This window comes from Pyrus communis, chromosome 6, assembly GCF_041283825.1.
Source record: "Pyrus communis isolate YQ-2024b chromosome 6, ASM4128382v1, whole genome shotgun sequence".
Lineage (NCBI taxonomy): Eukaryota > Viridiplantae > Streptophyta > Magnoliopsida > Rosales > Rosaceae > Pyrus > Pyrus communis.
In genome coordinates, this window is record NC_142570.1 from 18,303,628 (window position 1) to 18,315,732 (window position 12,105).

Consider the following 12,105-nt stretch of genomic DNA (forward strand, 5'->3'; position numbering starts at 1 on the left):
CTTACAATGAGTAGAACAAAACCTTACCACTTTTAGGACTTAAATCCAATGGAATCTTGCTGGAAAAACCCACGATAATCCGGCCACTACTGCAACTCGATGAACTCAAGCTTCTCGATGTCCAAAACACTTCAAAATTACTCCCCGAGCTTCGTGAAGACATCCTAAAGCTTCCTAGAACCTTAAAACTCACTGAAAAGTCCACGATCACGACTGCATGAGCAGTGCACCAAATCAGGAATTCTTGGTTCTCGAGTTTTTGAAGGCTTCACGTCCAACCAAGGGTATGAATGAGTTCCTGGGCCTGCTAGGAGTCCAAAACCAACCTTCAAAGCTTTGATTCATGCAAGAAATGATTAGTCCAAGGTTTGTGATAGGAGCATATTCATGCGACTTAAATGGCTTGTTCTCATACATTTACGTTATGTTTCTTTAGTTATTTTAGTTCTTTATGCTTCTTTTGTGTGTTTTCAGGTTCTAAGGGCTTAGGGAGCAAGAAAGTGCATTTTGAGGCTATTTGGAGCATTTTTGGGCATGGATTGGATAGCTTATCCATGGAGCCAAAGTTTGGACGAAATTGAAGACTTGAAGTAGGAAAGTTAAATCCTAAAAAGACCTCATGTTTGAGCATCATTGAAAACTCCTACGCATTTTAGAACACAAAAACAACATTCCTAGCAACCTTAGGACATTGTCGTGTGTTTCCTTGTGTCTCCCTTCCTTGCCATGCAAGGAAGGGCTTTGTTCCCTATTTTAAATACTTAAACACTACCACTTATCATTCACCACATATCATTCACCACTTATCATATCATACATTCATTTATCACTTATCATAATCATTCACTTATCACTTAACATATCATACATTTATCACTTATCACTCATAATCACCTACAACATCCACCTACTTCACCTACAACATCCACCTACTTCACCTACAACATCCACCTACTTCACCTACAAATGACATAGCCATATGTTCCCTCCACTACTCCTATAAATACCCTTGCATTCATTCATTCATGGACATCTCATTTTCATACACAACACATTACAAACACATTCTCCCTTCCCTAGCCGTGAGCTTCCCATCTCTCCCCTTATAATCCAAACACTATTTTTCCATTCCACACTTCCATCCCCCAAACCAATTATCCCTAGACCTTATGCTACAATAAAGAGGAAGAGAAGAGGGCCTAAACGTTCATACAATTCAAGTTTGAGTTGTTGGAATGTTTAGGCGTTTCTTTGATTTCAATGTTTAATTTCAATTCTCTTTGTTTTGTATGAGGAACTAAACCCCCCTTTAGCTTGGGGGTGATTCGAAATTATGTTTATGTTTGTAATATGATTTGATTACTTTTAATTACGTTTCATAAATTGTGAATTCAATTTGTTTAACTGTTTGATTGATAACCTATTTATGTATGTTTATTAAGAATGAACGCTTAATTTTCATGCATGAATTTGACGCTAGAATATAAGTGAGTTTCACGTAATAGTTATGAACTTATATTCACAAGTAGTGGAGGTTGCTTATAAACAATCGCGTTAAACAAATTCTTGGCATAAGTTTCATGCAATCATAGTAACGAATGCCTCGTCAACACTTATAGTTTTCATGATGCTTAATGATTCTTGCTTGTATCTCTATTATGCAATTCATGTAGGGAACTTGTGAGGAATGCTTTGGGTTGTCGTATGCAATCATCCAATTCATTAACTTAAGGAAAACTTGACGGTTAATTTAAGCGGACCTAATTAACCCGGGGTGTTGAGAATTCATGGTTTATTGAAATACAATTAGAAATCATTTTATTATGCAAGTGTAACATGTATGGAGATGAACCCCTTAGCTAGCCATACCATCCATTCATTTCCGTCAATTTCATATTTACAATTTGTTTTCTTTACAATCTATCCATTTTAGTTTAAATTCGTCCAAAATCAATCCCCCCATATTTCGTTTAAGTCTTAGTCTTAATCTTTCTTATTTTGAGTTTTGAATTCTTCGAGTTTAGTATAGTGTTTTAGTTTGTGTTTTTACGTTTTTGAGTCAAATCCAAGTGATTAACAATCCCTCCTAATCCCCGGTCCAGAACGATCCCTACTTATACTTATACTACAATTGTCAAAAAGAGGGTTTAATTTATGCGCGTATAATTCTCGCATCAAATTTTGGCGCCGTTGCCGGGGATTAGCAACTTTGCTAATCTCTTGGATTGTTTTATTTTCGTTTGTGTGTATATATTTTTAGTTTTATTTTAGATGCGAGACATGGCACTTGATAGTGCTTCTCTTTTGTCACAGCTTATGGAAGAGTACCAAACGCAAAGAGTTGGTACATTTGATCATAATCAATCAAGGAACGACGTGTTTTCCAATACTTACAATTCCGATTGGAGTGATCATTCAAACTCTATATGGTGGGAACCTTAACATATTCAACAAGAAGGATATTGGCAGCCTTATGAGGAGTTCTATTCAACGTCTATGCATCCACCACAACCTCATATTCAATATGCCCAACCAAACTCAAGTTCGTCAATAGATTATAATCAAAAGCTTAATGAATTACTTTGTTTGGTGCAGGGCTCACAAAACCAAGTCGAGGAGACTCAACAAGGAGAATATTGGCAACCATATGAGGAGTTCTATACAACGCCTATGCAGCCACCACAACCTGCCCAAAGCAATGTAAGTAATTCAAGCGATAATGATACGATTTTTCAATTACTTACTACTTTGACGCAGGAAGTCCAAACTCAAACCAAGGACGAACAAAATCAAGACAAGAAGTTGGGTAAATGGGAGGAGCAAATTGGGCAGATTATGGAGTTCATGAAACAAATTCAAGAGCAAGAAGTGGATGAGGAGCTGCTAATTGAAGAAGAGGAACACACGCAACCTATGGCAAGGGTGGAAACACCTTTGCCGCAGGCACCTATCGCTCCTACGCCATCCAATTCAGGTAAGGTTGTTCCAAAGTTAATTATTTCTAACCCCGTTCCACTGAATGTCCCTATTCCTTGCAGGATTATGCAATCCAAGGAAAAAGAGGGTGAGAAAGGCATCTTCGAATCCTTTCCAAAGAATCAAGAGCAAGATGTGACTGGGGAATGTCTAGAAAAGGATATACTTGAGGCAAACAACCCCAAAGAAATTGAATTTTATGACACAAGACAAGGACCAATACTCACATGCAATCTGGCCAAGTCCAATATCCCTGAAACTTTCCAGCGAGTGGTGTTTATTCTTGAGTTTATGTCGGAGCACACAGGTAAGCCGCCTCCCCGAATTTCAATTTTCTTTTATACTAATACCTTTGCCGCAGGCACCTATCGCTCCTACGCCATCCAATTCAGGTAAGGTTGTTCCAAAGTTAATTATTTCTAACCCCGTTCCACTGAATGTCCCTATTCCTTGCAGGATTATGCAATCCAAGGAAGAAGAGGGTGAGAAAGGCATCTTCGAATCCTTTCCAAAGAATCAAGAGCAAGATGTGACTGGGGAATGTCTAGAAAAGGATATACTTGAGGCAAACAACCCCAAAGAAATTGAATTTTATGACACAAGACAAGGACCAATACTCACATGCAATCTGGCCAAGTCCAATATCCCTGAAACTTTCCAGCGAGTGATGTTTATTCTTGAGTTTATGTCGGAGCACACAGGTAAGCCGCCTCCCCGAATTTCAATTTTCTTTTATACTAATATCTTGTTAATGATCCAGGCACCCACTTTAGAATTTGAACCAATGCCGGTTCACTTCAAGTATCACCTTCCATTCAAGGACCAATTCCATGTCGTTTGATTTTATTTATGTAAAAAAAAAAAAAAAAAAAAAAAAAAAAAAAAAAAAAAAAAAAAAAAAAAAAAACATGGCAGAATGATGGAGCTTCACAAAGGGCGTTTACTTGAAGCCCCACTACTGGGCAAAACTCTAGAAGCAGGAGGCATAGATGCGGAAGGCATCGGAGCAGAAGGCATCGAGGCGGAAGGCATCGGGGCGGAAGGTATCGGAGCGGGAGGCATCAAAGAAGAGGCCTCAATACTTGGCCAAACGCTGGATGAGCCCGGAAAAATGTGCCTCTGGAAGTAAGCCGCAAGCCTTTGATGGTCAGTTTGACGGTCACTTTGCATCCGACCATTGGATTCTTGTAGCTCATCAAGCTTCCTCTTCATACCCGTCGAATAGTTGTTGGCAAGCACGTGCAAACTTCTATTCTCGTACTTAAGCAGTTTGATCTCCTGCTTGAGACTTTCCACCTCTGCCATCAATGATTCCACCTGACGGGAGCGGGCAAGCAGGCGTTGGCCCATGTTGGACACAGAACTCGCACACTGAACACTAAGTGCGAGGGATTCTTGAACGGCCAACTCATCGGACCGTCCTGACAGCAGCCTACTATCTTTTGGAGTAAGGAGGTTCCTAGCTACTATTGTAGCTGTTGTGGCGTCCTGCATCACAGAGTCTTCACCTGAAAGAGGACCGTTAGAAGATAAGAAAGAAGGGCGCCATACGTTACCTTGACGCGGCGCGCCCGTATCACTGCTAAGGCTCAATTCCAAGCTAAGGTTCGATGGGTTTGCCATTTTTCAAAAGTGTTCAAAGAGAAGGGGTGGATGGAGTTAAATTTCAAAGGGCCGGAGACGATGTTCAAGAATGGGAATTCTTCAGAGTGTGTGTGTTGGCGATGATCGATAACTCTATAAAAAGCCAAGGCGACGCGTCCACCGATTCAAAAAGCCGGAATTTCCGACGTAAGTTAGGCGAAGCTTTCTCAGCTTTTCAGAAGACGCGTTCAACTTTGTCAAAGTTCGGCGACGCTTTCTCTGCTTTTCAGAAACCGCGTGCAGCTTTGTCAAAAGGAGCCGCATCCGCACTACTACGTGTCGTTCAGAAAGCAAAGGGGTGTCGTTCAGAAATCGAAGGGGCGTCGCTCAGAAATCGAAGAGGCGCCACTATTTCAAAAAGCCGGATTTGCGGGATCAAAACGTTTGTCGACAAGGGTAAAAGAACAGTACCACCACTTGATATTATCTCTATATATGTCGACCTTCGTCTTTTATGGCAAGGCAAACCTGAAGAAAATGTCCAACTCTTCCGCACCTCTGAGGGCGCTCTCCCAGCAACGCCTTTTGAAATACTCGATTTTTTCTCCCCCAAAGAAGATACCAGATACCGGGAGTACAGATGAGGCAAAAAGAAACGGTCGATCGAAGCATGTGGAGACAACCACAACAAATACATGTGCTGCTTCATTCGCCGTTTCTTCAAAAGCAAAGGTATCTCATATCATCAAGGTCTAAAGCAAAAGTATCTCATATCATGCTCTTTCCCTATCTTTTCCTTTGCCCTTGTTATTACTCGCATGGCAAAGTAAATGAAAGCAATCAGGAATGCATTCCTGATTGCTTACCTAGCGTTGCTCTCGAGTAGTCATCTTCAACGGTTGACACACTTCCGGAGAAGGGACCACTTCTGCAAGGGGAGCAAGCAAGGCAAGTGAAAATGATACATTGAAGCATGTGGAGACAAACATAGGCTGAGTTATCCTCCAACCCTTTTCAATACGAATTGGAAAGATTGAACAAAGAAACAGACCAAAGGAGTAAGCTCAGACCTTCGGGGGAGACCAGAAGAATCCTGCTGCCCAGTTCAAGAGTAGCACAAAGGAAAATCAACGATGGGAGGAACCCCTGTGGAATCAACAACATCAAGCCTCAATGCAATCAACAAGGAGAAGATGGAATTTACATTCCACAACCAGATTTGCGTCTCTAAACTCTTCTCTTTGTTATTTACATTCTGCCATGTTTAGTATGTTTAAATGCTTTTTATGTGTTTACTTATGTTTTATGTGAATCTATGCTTAAAAAATTGAGGACAATGTTTGATTTAAGTGTGGGGGGGTAACCAATGTCGTTGATACAAATTCGTGAGATTTTATCACCCATAACTTCAAATGTTGTTCCTTACTGTTTTAAGGTGTTTTTAAGTTGTTTTAGAGTGTTTTTTTTTTTTTTTTTTTTTTTTTTTTTTTGTGTTTTGTTTTATAACTCCGAAAATCACATAAAAATTTGAAAAATATGTTTTGAAAAGCCTAAAAAGAGTGTTTTCAGTCGTTTTTGTGTGTTTGTGTCTTAGGGTACCTTCCAACAAAATGACAAGGATTTGGTTTGTAATTGCATGATTGTTAAAGAGAGTTATAAACAGGGATGAATGTTTGATTTACTCTTGGTATATGCTTGGTTATGGTTATAATGTATGACTTCACATGCAATCATAAAAGAAAAATTCGTTTTTGTAACATGCTTGAAGGAAGAAACTCAAACAAACGCTACAACCCTGTGAGACTCGAGCCATTACTTTCTTTGGAGAGTTATTTTCTGTGATTCTTTGTTTTCTTAAGTTGTTGCATGATCTCATTATTCCTTGCTCGGTTGCTACTTAGAATGCAATTGTATCATGATAGAACTAAATGCTAGAACTTATATCCGTTTCATTCAAAGCATGACATTGAATTGCATAACATATATCAAGATGAAGTTGTGTAGTTGCCATCATAGCCAAATAGCCTTACTTCCTATATTTCATATATATTGTAAGTCTTAACCCCGTTGAGCCTCGTTTAGCCTATTTTCTTTGCTAACCACATCACCCCTTACCTAGCCTAGATTAGGACCATCTGTACCCTTGTTTTTGAAGCATAGTAAGCATGACGGAAAATGAATTCCTTTTGAGTTACATTATGCAAGAAAATGAGTGTGGGGGAGTGAAAGTTTGTTCTTAAGTTTATATATATGTTTTGAGATTCAAAAAAAAAAAAAAAAAAAAAAAAAAAAAAAAAAAAAAAAAAAAAAAGAAGGAGTGAAAATAAGTAAGGATGAACTCACAAGCGTTGATGGTTGAAGAAAGGATCCAAAAAAGTTGAATATGGCCCTAAGTTTTGTGTGATTCCCCCTTGGGTGTTCAAAGTTGATTTTTGCGTTCTAAAGGGAATTCTAAATGTCTAATTCATTACTTTGCTCACTATTGCTTAAAGAACCTTTGTTTTCCGTACTCCTTCTTTGTTATCCAAACACCCCAAGCCCCATTATAACCCGTGACTTCAATCTTAAGTGTTATGTATTTCAATTGTGGAGTTTGAACTTGGTATGAGCATATGGTGTCACTGGTTCTCGCATCTAAGTAGTAGCATTCCATTCATGAGATCATATCTAAACATGCTTATTAACTCCAGAAATTGCTTCCTTTGAAATACATATATGTGAGTGTTCGTTTTTATGTTTACATCAATCTTCTCACATATAACTAGTTTAGGGTGTGTAGTCAGAAAATCTGTGTGAAAAACGAGTGCATATCTTGTAAGGATTTGAGCAAATTCTCTAAGGCATGTTACTACATTCAAAACATGGTTTTAAATGCTTATTTGTGAAATAATATGTGGTGACTATGAGTAAGAATGTACTTAAGTGTGAAGATGACAAAAATCTATGGGACTAATGATTTTTAACTTGTCATGTGCATTGGAAATCCATTAGACGATTGTTGGAAGGTGTAGGTTGTGTTTTGTTCGTTTTGTCTAGTTTCGTGTTCTTTTGTTGTTTTGTTTTGCTCGAGGACTAGCAAAAGATAAGTGTGGGGGTATTTGATAGGAGCATATTCATGCGACTTAAATGGCTTGTTCTCGTACATTTACGTTATGTTTCTTTAGTTATTTTAGTTCTTTATGCTTCTTTTGTGTGTTTTCAGGTTCTAAGGGCTTAGGGAGCAAGAAAGTGCATTTTGAGGCTATTTGGAGCATTTTTGGGCATGGATTGGATAGCTTATCCATGGAGCCAAAGTTTGGACGAAATTGAAGACTTGAAGTAGGAAAGTTAAATCCTAAAAAGACCTCATGTTTGAGCATCATTGAAAACTCCTACGCATTTTAGAACACAAAAACAACATTCCTAGCAACCTTAGGACATTGTCGTGTGTTTCCTTGTGTCTCCCTTCCTTGCCATGCAAGGAAGGGCTTTGTTCCCTATTTTAAATACTTAAACACTACCACTTATCATTCACCACATATCATTCACCACTTATCATATCATACATTCATTTATCACTTATCATAATCATTCACTTATCACTTAACATATCATACACTTATCACTTATCACTCATAATCACCTACAACATCCACCTACTTCACCTACAACATCCACCTACTCACCTACAACATCCACCTACTTCACCTACAAATGACATAGCCATATGTTCCCTCCACTACTCCTATAAATACCCTTGCATTCATTCATTCATGGACATCTCATTTTCATACACAACACATTACAAACACATTCTCCCTTCCCTAGCCGTGAGCTTCCCATCTCTCCCCTTATAATCCAAACACCATTTTTCCATTCTACACTTCCATCCCCCAAACCAATTATCCCTAGACCTTATGCTACAATAAAGAGGAAGAGAAGAGGGCCTAAACGTTCATACAATTCAAGTTTGAGTTGTTGGAATGTTTAGGCGTTTCTTTGATTTCAATGTTTAATTTCAATTCTCTTTGTTTTGTATGAGGAACTAAACCCCCCTTTAGCTTGGGGGTGATTCGAAATTATGTTTATGTTTGTAATATGATTTGATTACTTTTAATTACGTTTCATAAATTGTGAATTCAATTTGTTTAACTGTTTGATTGATAACCTATTTATGTATGTTTATTAAGAATGAACGCTTAATTTTCATGCATGAATTTGACGCTAGAATATAAGTGAGTTTCACGTAATAGTTATGAACTTATATTCACAAGTAGTGGAGGTTGCTTATAAACAATCGCGTTAAACAAATTCTTGGCATAAGTTTCATACAATCATAGTAACGAATGCCTCGTCAACACTTATAGTTTTCATGATGCTTAATGATTCTTGCTTGTATCTCTATTATGCAATTCATGTAGGGAACTTGTGAGGAATGCTTTGGGTTGTCGTATGCAATCATCCAATTCATTAACTTAAGGAAAACTTGACGGTTAATTTAAGCGGACCTAATTAACCCGGGGTGTTGAGAATTCATGGTTTATTGAAATACAATTAGAAATCATTTTATTATGCAAGTGTAACATGTATGGAGATGAACCCCTTAGCTAGCCATACCATCCATTCATTTCCGTCAATTTCATATTTACAATTTGTTTTCTTTACAATCTATCCATTTTAGTTTAAATTCGTCCAAAATCAATCCCCCCATATTTCGTTTAAGTCTTAGTCTTAATCTTTCTTATTTTTAGTTTTGAATTCTTCGAGTTTAGTATAGTGTTTTAGTTTGTGTTTTTACGTTTTTGAGTCAAATCCAAGTGATTAACAATCCCTCCTAATCCCCGGTCCAGAACGATCCCTACTTATACTTATACTACAATTGTCAAAAAGAGGGTTTAATTTATGCGCGTATAATTCTCGCATCAGTTTGTCCATACAACTGTATGGAAATGGAAAAAAATCCGAGAGGGAAGGGGAGAGAGAGAGGTCAACGGGGAAAGGGATTTGTGTGTTTGTGTTGTGTGGTCCAGTTTGCAACCAACCAAAAACAAGAAAACAAACCTAAGTCTAAGTTCCTAATTGGTTCCAAAATATTAGGGACTTAACATATTGGTCCACAACCAAAACTTAAACCACACAACGCCACAAATGTTCAAGGGTATTGTAGTAATTTCACGCCATCGATACAAATATTTCGAGACGGGCTGTCACTTGTGGAATCCCAAATTAAGAAGATGAAAAGGAAGTAGAATGTATGTATATTTTTTCATTTTCGTACAAATTGTATAATTAGTAAAAGATTATAAACATAAGTAACGAACTTTTATATGAATGAATAATATTATGGCAGATAATTATTAGTTTTGTTTATGTTTATTTTAATTGTCGTTTTTATTTATTTATTATTATTATTATTAATATCTTTTCTATCGGTTGTATCCGATGCGAGTGTTAGTGTCGGTTGTATCCAACACCATTTTGCTTTATTTGTTTAAGGGGCTTTCCTTTTTCTTGGTAGATTAAGAGTCTTACTCGATAGCAAAAGCCTTTTGTCACGCAAGCAATGTTGTTGGTTCTTTTATCCAACATTACATGAATTTATGTCGGATTGCTAATATCCGACAAAAATGAAATTTTCTTATTGTTTTTTAAAGTGACACTACTGGATACTTTTGATATATATGCAGAAAATTGAAAAATTGCATGACTTTATCAAATTTTGTGGTACCAAGTATCGTCATAATATCAGCCAATTTCATTCTTTTAACTAACTGCGGAAGAATTTGCAAATTGATAAAATCCGGTGGGTGGATTTTCGATCTCCAAGGAAAACCACTCTGATCCCCTATGAGAAAAATTCCCAATTCTCCCTTTGGGGCTTCTACTCTCACATAAAGTTCTTGTTTCAGCAATTCAAATGTAGGAGACGGCTTTTTAGTAATAAATCGATATTCAAAATCATTCCATTCCAGATTCCTTTCTCTATCAAAGTATCGTATTTCTAAATTCTCATAGGGTCCCCCTAGAATTCCTTCCAGGGCCTGTTGAATAATTTTTACGAATTCTATCATTTCACCAATTCGGACTATATAACGAGCCAATGAATCTCCTTCTTTTTGCCACTGTACTTCCCAATCAAATTCGTCGTACCATTCATAATGATCAACTTTACGAAGATCCCATTGTATTCCGGAAGCTCGCAGCATGGTCCCGATAAACCCTAATTTATTACTTCCTCTCTACCAATAATGCCTACTCCCTCGACTCGTTCTAAAAAAATAGGATTTCTGTAATAAGTTTTTGATATTCAGCAACTCTTGTTAAAAAATAATCGCAGAAATCCAAACATTTATCCATCCAACCATGAGGTAGATCGGCCGCTGCTCCTTCGATACGAAAATAATTATGCATCATTCTCATACCGGTGGCAGCTTCGAATAGATCATATACTAATTCTCTTTCTTTGAAAATATAGAAAACCGGAGTTTGTGCACCAATATCTGCCATAAAAGGACCGAGCCATAACATATGAGAAGCAATACTACTCAACTCCAACATAATTATTTTGATATAGCTGGCTCTTTTAGGTACTTGAATATTTCCTAACTGTTCTGGTCCGTTTACAGTTATTGCTTCTGCGAACATAGTAGCTAAATAATCCCACTGTGTTACATAAGGCAAATATTGTATAATTGTTCAATTTTTTCGCAATTTTTTCCATTCCTCAGTGTAAATAACCCAATATTGGTTCACATTCAATAACATCTTCACCATCTAGAGTAATGATGAGTCGAAGAACACCATGCATTGATGGGTGGTGGGGGCCCATATTGACTATCATGAGGTCTTTTCTTGTAGCTGGTATATTCATAGGTTTTTCCTCGATTAATTCTTTCATGAATTGCTGAAAACGAAAAAAAGTTCATTAAAATTCAAGATCTAATAAATCAAATAATTCAAAATGCCTTTATAAAAATAAAATTAACGAGTTTTTGACTCCCGAATATCCAGCCGATTAATTAATTCTTTATAACATATTCTATTTTTCTTTGACAAATAAGACAGTAATCGTTAGCGTTTTCCCAAAATTTGACGTAAACCTCTCTGAAATAAATAGTCTTTTTTGTGTAATTGTAAATGTGAAGTAAGTCTTCATATCCTATTGGTGAAACTAACTATTTGAATTCAATAGATCCTCTGTTTTCGTCTTTTTCTTCTTGTGAAATAACTGAGATGAATGAATTTTTTACCATAAACTGAAATCTTCTATCCCCCACTCTTTTTATTTTAAGATATCTTTTATTGATAGATATCTTTATTGATCAATAATAATAATGCCCCTAATTTTATTTGGTATATACAAAAATTTGTATTTTGTTATTAATTTCTAATTTTTTAAATTTAATAAAACTTACTCAATCCTATTTTCATTTTAAAATTGGATTTGAAGGGGGATACAAAAGTATGGTTGGTTTCTTCACTCACAAAAGATAAAAGTTTAGACCTAAAATAAGAAAATTTTGTTCATTTTAGATCTAATTGATATGTCATTGAATTAGTATCATG